Genomic DNA, 15,675 nt, shown 5'->3' with positions numbered 1-15,675 from the left:
GGCCTGAACTGATGGGAAAAAATGTGGGTCTTACACAGTTTGCCCAGCTTTAAACTGTCGAAAATTGAGCTGTGCTCAGTAAACGCAGCATTCTGAGCTGAACGCATCAGGTCAGATAATACTGGTAGTTTAGACCGACAGCAGCCTGGCCTGCAGGGCGGGAACCTCTAGGTTATAAAACCTTATAAATGTAGACGGGGAGGCCCAGCCTGCCGCCATACAAATATCTTGCAAGGCAATCCCACTTGACCAAGCCCACGAAGAGGCCATGCCTCTTGTGGAATGCGCTCTGACACCCAAAGGGCACTGCATGCCCTTGGAGGCGTATGCCAGCGCTATAGCATCAACTATCCATCTGGATAGGCTCTGTTTCGACGCGGCTAGTCCCTTAGAACGTCCGCTAAACGAAACAAAGAGCTGTTCCGTCTGTCTGAAAACAGACGAGCGAGACACATAAGCTCGTAATGCCCTGACTGGGCAAAGGAGGCTCGCGTCTCTTTCCTCATCAGGGACCGGTAGGGCTGACAGAGAGATAATCTGCGCCCTAAACGGTGTGTTGAGGGATTTTGGAACATAACCGTGCTTAGGTTTGAGTATAACTTTTGAGTCATTGGGCCCAAACTCCATGCACGCCGCGCTCACAGAGAGCGCGTGCAGATCCCCTATGCGCTTCACCGAAGCGAGAGCCAGCAAAAACACCGTTTTGAAAGACAGGTGTTTCAAATCGATTGACTGTAAAGGCTCAAATGGCGCACCTTTCATGGCTTCCAGAACCGTAGAAAGGTCCCATACGGGGACTGAGGGAGGTCTGGGAGGATTCAGTCTCTTAGCTCCTTTAAGGAAGCGGATGACTAAATCGTTCCTTCCTATTGACTGACCAAGCGTTGTTTCTGAGAACGCTGCTATAGCCGCCACATAAACTTTGAGCGTGGAGGGGGCCCTGCCCCCATCCAACAGCTCTTGTAGGAAGGAAAGCACCTCCGTCACATCACAATTTGTGGGTGACACACCACTGACCATTTCGAAGAATAGAGTCGTCTTGTAGACGGAGCTCTAGCCTGCGTGATCGTGTTTAATACTCCTTTAGGGAGTCCAACATGTACCCGTTGATGGCCCAGACATGAAGGGACCATAGATCCGGGTGAGGATGCCAGATCGAGCCGCGGGCCTGTGAGAGGAGATCTCTCCTCACTGGTACTGGCCACGGGGCAGTACTTGCTAACTGCATCACGGCTGGGAACCAAGGTTGGTTTTTCCAGAACGGTGCTACCAGCAGTACTGAGCATCCTTCTTCCCTGATCCGTTCTATCACCTGAGGCAGGAGAGAGACGGGGGGAAAAGCATAGAGCGGGCGGCGGGGCCACACATGGGCCAGCGCGCTCCTGCTCTTGGAGAAAAATTCTTGACAGTGAGCGTTTTCTTGAGACGCAAACAGGTCCACTTCCGCTCTGCCGAATTTCTTCCACAGCAGTTGGACTGTCTGTGGGTGTAGGGACCATTCGCCTGCCGGAACATTGTTCCTGGACAGTCTGTCTGGTCCTATATTCATGATCCCTGGCACGTGCGCTGCTCTGAGCGAGCGCAGGTTGCACTGAGCCCATACCAGGAGGCGTTCTGCCAGCCTGTACAGTTTCTCGGATCTGATGCCGCCCTGGCGATTTATGTAGGATACCACAGACATGTTGTCCGAACGGACCAAGACGTGGTGACCTTTTATTTGGGGACAAAAACGCGTCAGCGCGTTGTCTACTGCCAGCATTTCGAGGCAGTTTATGTGCAGGAGCTTCTCCCGTTCTGACCACTGGCCGAAGAACGGTCTGCCCTCGAGCAGCGCTCCCCATCCCGAGGTGGACGCGTCCGTGGACACCACTTTCACCCTCGAGGAAGTCCCCAGGCTTACACCTGATTGGTACCAGTCGTTCGCTTTCCAGGGTTTCAGAGCTGTAACGCATTTCTGATTGACCCTGAGGCGAAGCAAACCGGGTGCCCACGCTTTGCGTGGGACTCGCGCTTTCAGCCAAAACTGCAGCGGGCGCATGCGGAGCAGACCCAGCTGGAGTACTGACGATGCTGAGGCCATGAGACCTAGCATCTTCTGAAATCTTTTGAGCGGGACAGACGCGCCGCAGCGAAAAGAGTTCGCTGTGCGTCGAATGTCTACCGCGCGCTGTTGTGATAGTCGCGCTATCATGGATAGTGAGTCCAGTTCTGTGCCCAGGAAAGATATTTTCTGACTGGGTGACAGGGAGCTCTTCGCCCAATTGACACTCAGACCCAAATCCTCGAGGTGATCGAGTAAAATGGTCGTGTGTTCTATGAGCACTGCGCGAGATTGCGCTAGAATCAGCCAATCGTCCAAATAATTCAGCACTCGCATGCCTCTCATTCTGAGGGGTGCGAGCGCCGCGTCCATGCACTTCGTAAATGTACGGGGTGCTAGGGACAAACCGAACGGCAGGACTGTGTACTGATATGCCTGGCCCTCGAAGGCGAATCTCAAAAATCGCCTGTGATGTGACGCTATCTGTATTTGAAAATACGCGTCTTTCAGATCTATTGACACAAACCAATCTCCTTGGCGAATCTGCACAAGGATTTGCCTGGTCGTGAGCATCCTGAACTGTCGCTTCACAAGCACTTTGTTCAGTTGCCTTAGATCTAGTATGGGTCTGAGACCCCCGTCTTTTTTCGGTACCAGGAAGTATCTGCTGTATAGCCCTCCTTCGCTCTGATCTTGAGAGAGGGGTTCTATGGCCCCTTTTCTCAATAGTTTCGTCACTTCGGCTCGAAGTAGATGTGCTACTTCTGTTTTTACCGTGGTCTCGACGCGCGCCACATAGCGACGAGGGCGTCGGCGAAACTGCAGCGAATAGCCTCTTTTTATAATGTTCAGCACCCACTTCGAAACCCCGGGCAGCTTTGCCCATGCGTCTGCATGGATAGCTAGGGGTCGAATACGAAGCGCGCTCCGCTCGCTCAGCGATGGAGAAGCTTCTGTGTGCTGTAACACAAGCGTGTCGCTCGTGACATTTGAGGCATGGGGCGCGCTGATGACAGCGGGCAGATTGCCCGCGCTCGACTCCTCTACGGTGGTTAACCGCGAGGGGGAGGGCTGGGCGGTTCCCGTGGGAACTGTCATGTCTATGTGTGGATGTGGGCGCGGGACAGCGGGCACATTTATCACACCGAAAACATCGTTCGCTTGCGTGAAGCGAGTGCACGTTGGTTTCGTTTTTACAGAAACCGTGAGACATGCATAACGTGGTGTTAGTGGGCACTGGGTAGTGGGCACATTCACCATGTTTGAAGCGCAACCGACCTGAGTCGGTTTTATGTGCGCGAGCCCTGTGTGACAGGCTGTGCTTATGTGTAGGGATGGGCACTGGGCAGTGGGCATTCTTACTACACACGAAACACCATCGGCCGTGGCCGGGACACCAGAAAATACGCTCTTTTGGGGATTTATCTGGGTAGCCGTGAAAACGGCATTTGTGTGCAGGCAAGCGGGTGACAGAACCGACTTGTTGGCTGCAGAAAACACTGGAACAGTCACATTTTCTGGAACTGGACGAGCGAATAGCTTTGGTGTGAGTCCGGCCGCAGCGGGACTGGAACACCGTCGTTTTCCTAGCTGTGCTAGGACGACTTCGGGGCCTCGGGCTTCACCGTAACCTTAGGTCGCGGGCCGCGTCCTGCGGGGCGGCGACCGGATGAGCGGGAGCGCGGTCTCGCGCTTCTGGCCTGGCGGCGCTGTGAAGTGGAGGCAGTGGACGGTGGCTGTGAGCTCTGAGCAGACGGTTTCGCAATGCCTGCTGCAGAGCTGGAGCGCTTCGGGAGGAAGTGCTTCATAGCCTGAGACGCTTTCTGTACCTCTGCGAATCTCTCCGCGAAATCTTTGACGGAGGATCCGAAGAGGCCTGCGGCGGAAAGCGGGGCGTCGAGGAACGCGGTGCGCTCAGACTCGGCCATTTCCGAGAGCGTCAGCCATAGATGTCTCTCAGACACGGTGAGAGAAGCCATAGTCCGTCCAATGGCTTGCGCTGCGGACTTAGTAGCACGAAGGGCGAGGTCCGTGGCACTCCTTAAGTCCGGCACGCAGATCGCGTCAGGTCCTTCCTCATCCAGCTTACGGAGGAGATCGGCCTGGAAGATCTGGAGCGTTGCCATGGTATGCAACGCTGACGCAGCTTGCCCGGCGGCGGAGAAAGCGCGGTGGAGCAAGCTCGACGTCGTGCGGCAAGCTTTAGAGGGTAGGGCCGGCTTAGCGCGCCGTCCAGCGGAGGGCGGGCATAAGTGGGCCGCTATCGCCTCTTCAACCGGCGGCAGCGAGAGGTATCCTTTGTTCTTGGCATCGTCAACGGCGGAGAATGCCAAAGAAACAGCAGGACGCACTCTAGCAGAATAGGGGGCGCTCCAGGACTTGGCGACTTCTTCGTGTAACTCAGGAAGAAAAGGCGCCGGTCTGGACACAGGTGAAGCGCGCTCCCCAGGCAGGAAAAATCCATCCAGCCGGTTGTGAGCGGGCTGCTCAGGCGAAGACCACTCGAGGCCGAGGCTCGCCGCGGCCTGTGCGAGTACTCGCATGAGTTCCGTCTCGATGGAAGCTCTCTTGCCTGACGAAGTGCGGGCAGGGGGCGCGGGGTCCTCAGAGCCCGCCCAATCCTCACTGCCTGACGCCAGGATAGAGCAGGAATCATCCTCTCCCAGCAGGGCTTCCTCATCCGCGATATCAACGGAAGCGGCGGCAGACGGCGGCCGCTGTCCGTCAGGAAGCGAAACAGAAGAAGCCGGGGAAGCAAGCGGGCGAACCGGCGAGCTTTGGCGGCTGAGGGAGGGTTCCGGGGCCCGCTGGGCACGGCGCTTTTTACGGCGCGACGCCGCGGCGGGCGGGGGAGCAGTCTCGGTGAAGACGGCTAGGCGAGTCCTCAGAGTCGCCATTGCCATCAGCTCGCAGTGAGGGCATCCGCCGTCAGCGAGCGCGAGAGCTGCATGTTCCTCACCCAGGCAGGAAACGCAGATCACGTGGCGGTCCCCGTCGCTGAGTGTGGCTCTGCACGAGCCGCAGGAAGGCATCTTTAAAAAGACGCTAGCTCTTTTAGAAATGTGTGTCGCCGCCGCGACACACAGAAATACAGTGCAATAAAGAGAAGGATATAAGCGCCGGAAAGCGCAGCAGGAAGGCAGGAAGGCGGCGCGGCCAGCGACTTCAGTGACTCGTCCCGCTGAAGGTGCTCTCTCTCGACGGCGCGGCTTCTAATCCAGCTCCAGCGATGCGTGTGCTTCGCTTGAAGGATGAAAAATCAGATAATAGCTGCCTGCGAGCGATATTTATAGGCCTAGACCACGCCCATTTCGGCGGGACGTGACGCAGCGGGCGCGAAGTGCCCTGATTGGGTCTGACGTCACGCCAGGCCTCGCTCGATAGGCTGCTGCAGTTGCCGCAGAGCAGCCAATAGGCGCGCGAGCTGTCTCGCCTATGTCTGCATTGCTGCTGCAACGCGTTTTGCATTATTACAAAATTAAGGATAATTTTTGGCTTCAATATCTCGCGGAAAAAGGATTTTCCCCTAGCGTAAGATATCTTACGCAGTACGAGAGACCTCTCGTAAGAGAACCTGACACCACCCACTAGGTAAGGAACTCGCTAAAATAATTTAAAGTACCATTTTTATGGTAACGAAAGATCCGATTTCAAAACGGTTTTCACAGGCTGAATCTTGAGTTTGTAAGCTTTCCAATTATATATAATATGTCAACATTATATGAGTTGAAGTATAGGATATAATTGTTTTAAACATGCAATGGCAGTTACAGTTGTGTAGCAGCCCACACAAAACTTGAACAGTGTTTCACGAGTTCACATCTACATATAATTAGTACAATAAGTTTATGCGTATTTGGCGTGCTGTGCGGGGCGAGGGCTCCGAGCTCGGAGTTAGGCCCGAACCCAGAGTACTCCCCCCAGTTGGTAAGTGTAGATGGAACTGGAAGTGAGGAGATGGGGTGGAGGAGGGATGCTGACAAACTTTCAATGAACAGAGATAGGTCTGCTGTGAATTTATACTCTGTCATTGAGTTGATTACTGATTAATCTCCAGCTGTGCATAATTTGGTTAATTATCTGAACCTGCTCCTCCCGAATTTTGTTAATAAAACATCATTTATAATTAATAGCATTTATTTATCTTCATTTATTTATAAGCTGATTGGAAGAAACTATGCACGTAACTATTTGAAATAGTGATGTACAATTCGTGAACGAATCGGTCTTTTGAACCGGTTCTTTTTAGAGAACTGTTTGAACCAGTTTAACAAAATCATACCTAACCATCTGAACCAGTTCTTGGCTCGAGTCAGCGCTGATCTACAAGTTACTCAATCAAAACAGACGTGCCTGATAGGGATGTAACGGTTCTCTGTAAAATATCGAACCGTACCATTCTCCACCCACGGTTCGGCACACACACACGGTTAATAATCTCAAATCTGACGACGCATCTACAACGCATCTAACAACGCATCTTTGTCCATTTCAGGATTCATTTTAAAATTTTGGTGTTTGTTTTTAAATCTCTTAATGGTTTTGCACCTGAATATCTTTCTGACCTGATCAAGCTGTATGCTCCGCTAAGAGCACTTAGGTCTGCTGATCATTCGCTTTTAGTTGTCCCACGGGTAAAGTTGAAGAGCAGGGGTGACAGAGCATTTGCAGTGGCGGCTCCCAAGCTCTGGAATAAGTTGCCCCTGTACATTAGGCAGGCTCAAACACTTGCTATTTTTAATACTAGCTTAAAAACGTATTTTTATAGTTTGACATTTGACGCTATGTGAGAGTTGTCTTATTGTTTTATTCTGTGCTGTTGACTGTTTTTATCATTGATATGGGATATGTGTGTACAGCACTTTGATAAACACTTGCTGTTTTTAAAAAAGTGCTTTATAAATAAACTTTGACTTTGACTATAATATGGTTTGTTGAAAATAATGCGTAAAACAGACTAATGTATATTTCTGTCGATGGATACACATTCTGGCTTCCCAATACGTTACAACAACGATGATCAAAAACAGAAAAAACAGTCACTCTGTGTAAACTTATTTGTGTTATTGCTTGTAGTTAGATTTGTTTTTATTTTCTTTATTTTTATTGGACTTTTCCCCTGAACATAGCACATACTGAACCGTACCGTACCGAAACCCTGACCCTGACCGTGAAATAAACCGAACCGTGAGAAATTTGAACCAGTACACCCGTAGTGCCTGACAGTCACTCTGACTCAAAATGAGCCAATATCCAGCAGTATATGATCCTATGATGCTGGTTATTGCCAACTCATTCAACGCTTCAGTTAGTCCAACAGTACACTGAACTGAGAACAGTCTTTCGGACACATCCGTCCAGTGCTGGGTAGATTTCTAATTAGAGACATTAGAAACTTTACACTTAATTTCAACATTAAAGGGTAGCTCTCGGCAAAATGCAACCTATAGGGTATTTTTGTTAATCTACCCGAGGTAAACTTTCGTGTAAAAGCATAATTAGAATGGAAACGCCACTTTTAAGATTGACCGTATTTTCGTTTTCGGTCAAATTGCCTTTTGAATGGGAGTGCTTGGGGCACTTCTATGATAGCATAAAAAATCGCTATTTTTAAATCGCTAAGAAGGCTCGACACAACATGAAACTGTGCTGGAAGTATCACCAGGGGCTATTCACGTGAACTTGAGCATTGAGAACATTGTTTGTGTACACAGAGTTTACTAAAAAGAAAGATTTTCCGTCCGCCGGCATTTTGACAGTCAAAAATAGTCGATCTCCGTGACAGGGAGGAGAGTAAAGATGGAAAGCTCTGTTGTATTACAAATTTAGGTTGCAACAGTAAAAGTTGAGTACATTGAAGTTAGATTCTGCTCAGCAAAGTTGCAATTCCTGTTTTCTCCATTGTAAGTTAAAGGCCGTGTTGCAGGGTTAATTTTTTATGGGTTAAAAAGTTATCCATTGTATTTTATGTTGTTGGGTATCACAAAACGGAATATAATACGAAAAAGTAGGTACTATCTTACAGCGGTTTGCAACGATTCTCCTTTCCCCCACAATGCATTGCATTACGTCACGTTGGGGAGAGAATTTACCAAAGCCCGCCTTGAGAGCATTGAGTGACTAGAGAGACGAGTAGTAGACAAGAGTATTCAGATAGCGCAGATTATAGATAAATAGATAAATACATAGATATAGATAGATAGATAGATAGATAGATAGATAGGCAGACAGCCAGATAGCATAACGTTAGCATAGATAGCTAGCAGCTAGATAGATAGATAGATAGATAGATAGATAGATAGATAGATAGATAGATAGATAGATAGATAGATAGATAGATAGATAGATAGATAGATAGATAGATAGATAGATAGGCAGATAGGCAGACAGCCAGATAGCATAACGTTAGCATAGATAGCTAGCAGCTAGATAGATAAATAGATAGAAATATATAGTAGGTAGATTAACAATGGTGAACTATTGTGTTTGTGCTGGGTGTAAAAACTCGACCAGCGACCAAAACGCACTCACTTCCCTACAGCACAAGCTTTCCAATGCAGTTTCCATGGGACGGCACCGCCCACACAAGCACCTGCCAAACACAGCGACAGACACGCTGTGTCTGCAAACGGCTACGTTTGCAACAACATTTTCACCAGAGGAAGAGATAAACGCTTAGAAACGCCCATATAGCTAGCACGAAGCCTTCTATTTCTAGATGACAAAGACAAAGTTTACCAGTACTACGATACAATGACAAAGGTTACCGGTACTTATCTGAACTAACGTCATGATCACTGCCACTAGATATAAAGAAAACGTTGATTTTTCACTCGGTGCTATTCAATTACAGTAAAAAAAAAAAAAGATATATGTGTCGTTATTGTGCACTGCTGCTCGTAGACTAGCTCCAGTGCTCATTGCTCCGTTGCTAAATGATAGCAACTCACCAGGACACTTCACCAACTCTCCACTCATTCTCCATTGTTCTAATACAAGCTGAGGCTACCTTTCCTCCACTTCTCCCCAACGTGACGTCATCACCGAATTGTGTAAAAAAAAAACGTTAATACCAAAAACGTAAAAAAACTGGTCTTTAAGAAATTTTTTGAGACATTTTAAAAATGATATACATATTTTGAGTGATTTATGTACCCATTAATCGACAGTGGTGGTTAACCTGCAACATGGGCTTTAAATGAGTCAGATCACTGGGACTCTCACCTTTTGTTCTGCAAATGGCTTTCGGAGCCCAAATGGCTCTTGGAGCCCAAGCCCCAGACGTTGAATAGTTAGGCTGATTGGATTAGCATATATGCGATTGAATAGTTATGCTGATTGGATTGAGACTGGTACACGCTGGAGTCTAGGGCGGTACCTTAACCTGTATACTTAATTTACATGCAACCTCAATGTAAATCCCTCCCCCTAAATGTATATAAAAGTGCAAGGCAACTTTCTTTAGATTAGACTTGATGAACTACAGACATGGACGAATAAATCTCTTCTGCTTATAAAATCCATCTCAAGTCTCCTGGTTTCTGCTTCGATGAAGGAATAAAAGTTTCCAACAGCTCCTAAAGCTTAGTTCCATATAAATTCACGAATAATTTGTTGTTTGTCGTTAGTGAAAATCAATATTGACCTTGTATTTGAAAAAGGATCCTCATATAAGAAACAATACTAAAATTCAGAGTCAGTTCATTCGCATTCGGAGATCGACTATTTTTGACTGATTTTCATTGTTCTATATGTGTAAAATAGTCATAAAAAGAATATATAAAAAAAAAAAATTTGTTTATGAAAGTGATACAATGTGACTCTCTGCACGTGAGAGTATCAGATCATCATATGGATGCTCTGTGCATTTGCTTTAAAGTCTTGAGTGAAGGATCTTAATTGTGTCTTTATTGTGCCTCTGCCACCAATGACCAGCAGACCAGAGCTGAAGGTCTTCAGAGACTGCTGGGAACGAGAAGGTTTGCTTGAGTTTGCTTTATGAAAGCTCCTCATGATAGCAGTGGGGTTGAGCTCTGCTGATTGGTTGTCAGAAACACTGGTTAAAGAAATATTTTGACTTGATTTCAGGACATCTCTCCTCAGCCTTTGAGTGGCCCGTCTGAACGCTAACTCTTTCAATTCTGACATAAAATCAACAGTTTGGTCATGTCCTCTATAGCTATGACCTGTCACCTTTACTGTTTATACTTTAAAGGGTTAGGTCGTTTTAAAAACGCAAACACAGCGATGGTTTCAGTTTCGATTCGCTCCTTAACACAAAGATAGGGATCGTGCTCTCAAAGCTGAGACTCAAAGGAATTAAAGGGTTAGTTCACCCAAAAATGAAAATTATGTCATTAATGACTCATGTCACTCCAAACCCGTAAGACCTCCGTTTCTCTTCTGAAGACATCTTAAGATATTTTAGATTTATTCCGAGTGCTTTCTGTCCCTCCATTGAAAGTCAATGGACGGTATACTGTTCACGTCCATAAAGGTAATAAAGACATCATCAAAGTAGTCCATGTGACATCAGTGGGTTAGTTAGAATGTTTTGAAGCATCGAAAATACATTTTGGTCCAAAATTAACAAAGACTACGACTTTATTCATACACCGTGCTTCTCCCTCAGACTGTAACCGAAGCTCGGGCGCACCAGATAACACGTCAGCAGCGTCAATGTGGACTCGTGGACGCGAATGGAAAACAGACAGAACTGTAACAGACAGAAAACTAAAATATCTTAAGATGTCTTCAGAAGAGAAACGGAGGTCTTACGGGTTTGGAGTGACATGTGGGTGAGTCATTAATGACATAATTTTCATTTTTGGGTGAACTAACCCTTTAATACAAGTGAAGCTCTGAGGACAAAACCGTTTCCAAATGTTTTTTTTGTTTTTGTTTACAGTGGCGCATTCATTAAAAAATTATACTTTAACTCAATTCAATGATGGACAGTGGAAATACATCATGGAAACATGGGTAACACAGAGAAACTACACAGGAACAAATAACTAACGCAATAGTAACATTCTATAGCTACTATTAACTAACAAGAAACTCTGATTAACAAATTAGTATGGAAAATCGGTCAGTTGAATGAGGTAGTTCACTATTAGCTAATCAATAACTAAAATAACACTATTGTAGACCAATGTGTGAATTTCTGTACAAAACTAAAACATAATTAAATCTCACTTGATTTTTATGTGTGTTAGATGCTATTGAACTGAAGGTGCTGTGGTATTGATCTCTCTTCAAATTAAATCCTTTTAAAGGCATTTTAAGATGTGTTTTAAGTTGTGTGTTTGTGTTAGGATTCAGAAACATATTTGTTTTCTGTGCATCATTGTAGATCTATGGTCCTGCATGCTGATCTATTCACAATTCGCAGTCCCACTTTATATTTGGTGTCTTTAACTACCAAATACATTTAAATTAGTCGTTTGATTAGTGTTTATATACATGGGTCAGTCATGGTCTAATGGTTAGAGAGTCAAACTGGCAATGGCGATTCTAGGGGGTGGCCTGGGGTGGCCGGTGCCACCCCTGAAAGCTCATTGGCCACCCCTGCGGCCACCCCAGATCTGATAGGTAGGTCAAGTTCGTCAACACAAGAAACGAGAAATGTTGTCAATCAGTGATGACAGCTGATCAACTGATTTAGGGCCAGTTTCACATTTTTAACTAACACAGGAACGGTCGTACTGAGACTGTGAGAGCTGATTTCTGCTCAGCGGACGTTTGGCCATGCAGGTCAGATGACCCATGAGATAAGAGCACGCGCGCTGCACGGTGCACCTGCTGCTGCTGGTCCGTGAAACAAGAGGACGTCACACAGTTGCAACAATACAACAACGATAAAAACGCTGGAATCAGTCGATTGAGAGGTATGGTCGGGACCCAACGCAACAGAGTGCGGCACGGGAATATAGATCTGATGGCCGAGTGCGGGCGCGGGCGGTAATGCACTCGTGTGTCGATTCGCGGGAGTCGGGACTCCCGCAAAATAGAATGATCTATAAATTGAACAAATAAAAACGAATAAATTGTCATTCATCTGTTGCACAAAAGCAACAAGAACAACTAAAACAAAATAGAAACTATTTACAGGCCAGAGTCTCTATTTATAACATGTTTGCAGCGTTGAACAATGTAACCAATCACAGACATATGTGTTGATTTCTTGAACGCAATGGCCAATCAGATGCATTTAAGATAGAATCCCCTCACCGCTCAAAATGGACTTTTTGTTCAGTGCTGAATTCTGCATACTGGCAAATCATCTATTATATCAAACAAAGTGTAGATAATATGAAAGATTAATTATGCTGCCAGTTTCATTGATAATAACAGAGATTTGTGAGATGGCGATGAACTGAGATGTCAGCTTTTTAGGAATTATTAAGTGAGAAATCCGTCCCGCGCAGGTCTCTAATGTAGACTTTAAAAACAAACCACTAACATTATATTTACATTAACAGTAGCCTAGGCTGCAATCTAGTGTATGTAAACCTTTTTGCAGATAAACACAAATGCATTTTCGGACAAGTTAATGGCCAAGTTAATTGAGTAAATAATATCCCCCACTATGGCAATTAATAACAGACTATAGTAAACACATTTCCTAAATAGGCCTGTGACTATCTTACATTTTATGAAATAGTACCATTATTTAAAAATAAAGTTTGCACTTTGTTACTATTATTAAAATCCTCTATTTCCTCTAATCTAGATCCAACTCCTCCCACCTTACATATAAGAGTTTAAAGGTTTACATAACATTACTTTATAGTATATATGGCCACCCCACTCTAGTTTTGTGTCCCATCTTGGCCACCCCAGTAAAAATGTCCTGGATACGCCACTGCAAACTGGTAACCTGTTAGCCTGGAAATCCAGACCTAAATCTAAAAGATTAATGGTCTGGCATCGACTAATGAAAATCGGCCAGCTCGAGGGGCGGCACCAAGCATGCATTTGAAAAACTCACTGCACGCAATTGGATAACACTACGACCAATCACAACAAGTTATCGCTTAGCTACCAGCGGAGCTAACTGGTAGATTAGACTCTTGCCGTATCCGGTTGGAAAAACAGCAAAAACGCCCTTCTTGCAAAGGAACGATTCAAGCGCCGTCTTCTGTTCCTCTTTTAGATAAAAAGCCAAGTCTAACTCGTTCATTGTAGCGGCCAAAGCCGTTTCAAATAACTGGTGTTCATCCATAGCCATCTTGCAATGTTTACTAATGACTTCGATGTCATAGCGCTGTCGTCTTCTGTTTAGCCTGCCTCTGGCCCGCCTATATCAGATAACCCGATGTGATTGGTGCAGCTCGGATACAAGGGCATATTTAATGAGCATCATTACTCGACGCCAGAGTAACTCGCTGAGCAAATTCAACTTGTGCTCTCACGAGAACTCTGGATTACCAGACTGGATAGTCAGACTGGTAACCTGTAGGTTGTGGGTTCAATTCTCAATACTGGTTGGAATAAATCTTTTTGTGGGAGACTTTGATCTTTGTAACTTTGCATATCTTATACATGCACAAACCGCTACATAACACACTAAAGAAAAAGGAAAACATGAACACGCATCATATAACCCCTTTATTTGTTTCATTATGTAGTATTAATAAAAAAAAATAATATATATATATATATATATATATTGTTGTGACTAATACCACTTTAATTCTAAATTTGTAACATCATACCATGATATTAACACCATATTTCCCTGTCCTATAGATATTCCACTCTGAGCTCCTGATTAAACTGACAGCAGAGCATTAATGACCTTTAAAAATAAAAAAAATAAATACATTTTATTTAAACAAACAGCTGCTGCACCCCTAGATTCACAAAAACGACACTTTTAAATGGCAAATCCACTTCAGAATTGGAATTTCTCTTACACTCCTGCAGTAAACACATCAGTCCATTTTTCACTTAACCTTTATTCAAGAAGGGTATCACATGAGACTTCATTCTCTTTGGCAAGCCTGTTCTGACAAAGAAAGCTGGGATTTTTCTCACATGCTAAACTTAACAGACAACTATGACAGTAACACACCTACCAAATTAAACTGCCTTGACCTGGTCTGGCTGCTAAATTACAACCAGTGCTTTCATGCAATGACATGTTTAGATCTGGATATTGATAATGGAGAGGAGTCTCTGCTGTGGAGCTCTCAGGGCAGTGGAGATCATACACAGCCACTGTGAATTGTTAAATGATGTGAATTGTCCAGCAATGCCCTTGAGCCCTAATGAACCTCAGTATATTTGATTTTTCTTTATTTCAAGGCTGCTTCATCATGAAGTTGAGGTATAAAAAAAAAATCCGGTTATAATATGTCAGTTAATGGGCTTTATTTGTCCACGTTGTGGAAATTTGGCTTCACCACACATTGTTAAACCCCTGGTTTCATAGATAAGGCTTAGTCCCAGACTAAAATGCATGTTTGAGCTGTTTTAACCGAAAGCAATTGCACTGATATATCTTAAAATATGTCAGAGCCATTGTTTTGTCTCAAGATGCACACAAAGTGATGTTTTTTCTAAGTGTGTATATATATATATATATATATATATATATATATATATATATATACAAGTCATTAAAACATGAAGGCCTGGTTCCACAGACAAGACTTAGTTTAAGCCAGGATTAAGCCTTAGTTCATAGGACATTTAAACATGCCTTTAAAAAACATTACTGGTATGAATCTCGAGACAAAACAATGGCAGTGGCATATTTTAAGATATCAGTGCAAGTTGCTTTCAGTTAAAACAGCTCAAACATGCCTTGACTGTGAAATCGGACATTACAACACGTCTCAGCTTAACACAGCCTTCTTCAGGCATTTTCTTTTTTATAGTGCAAAGCTAAATATTTTGTTGTGTGAGGCATTTTGATGAGAGTAAAAAATCGTGCACAATTTTTTGAGAAAACTTTTGTTTTTAGAGTGTGTATAGGCCTATTTTATGACTAATTGTCCACAGACTGATTAGGCAGTAAGCATATGAGACCATCCATCAAAGCAGAAGCAACACAGCGGATAATGTCCATATAATTGCAGTGAATTATCCTCCATTACAGCTTTCCACTGAACAACAGGAATCAGAGCAACTGAACCTTTTGGCATCTGTTTTTTTTAAGCAAGCTTGTCAAAAATGTTCTCTATCTTCCCTGCATCTGTCACTTCGGCAGCTTCTGAAACTGATTTTCCTCTGGCAATCCAGCGAGACATGAGGTGAGTAATGGCTTGCCACTGTCCGCACTGCCAAATGCTTCAAACTGATTTGCAAACGCAAGGGATGTGTGTTATGACTGCGAATCAAGTCATTAGCATTCATGAACGCTGGTTGCCGTTTTGATGGTGAGCCTTTGAAACATTACAGATGTGTGTGTTTTAGCTATTCAATTTTTTTTATTTAAACAAATTCATTTGTGAACGAATCGATTAAATAAATTATTTAAATAATAATCAGAAATCTCATAGGCTTACTCTCTGAGGTACTTTTGAACGCGTAATTACTTTGCGACCATTAAAAAAAAAAAAAAGTTCTGTATGAATGTGTGTTGTATGACTGTAATCCAGGCGAACTACATTCATCATATTGTC

This window comes from Leuciscus leuciscus, assembly GCF_965113295.1.
Source record: "Leuciscus leuciscus genome assembly, chromosome: 6".
Classification (NCBI taxonomy): domain Eukaryota; kingdom Metazoa; phylum Chordata; class Actinopteri; order Cypriniformes; family Leuciscidae; genus Leuciscus; species Leuciscus leuciscus.
Note: the sequence above shows the minus strand (reverse complement) of the source record.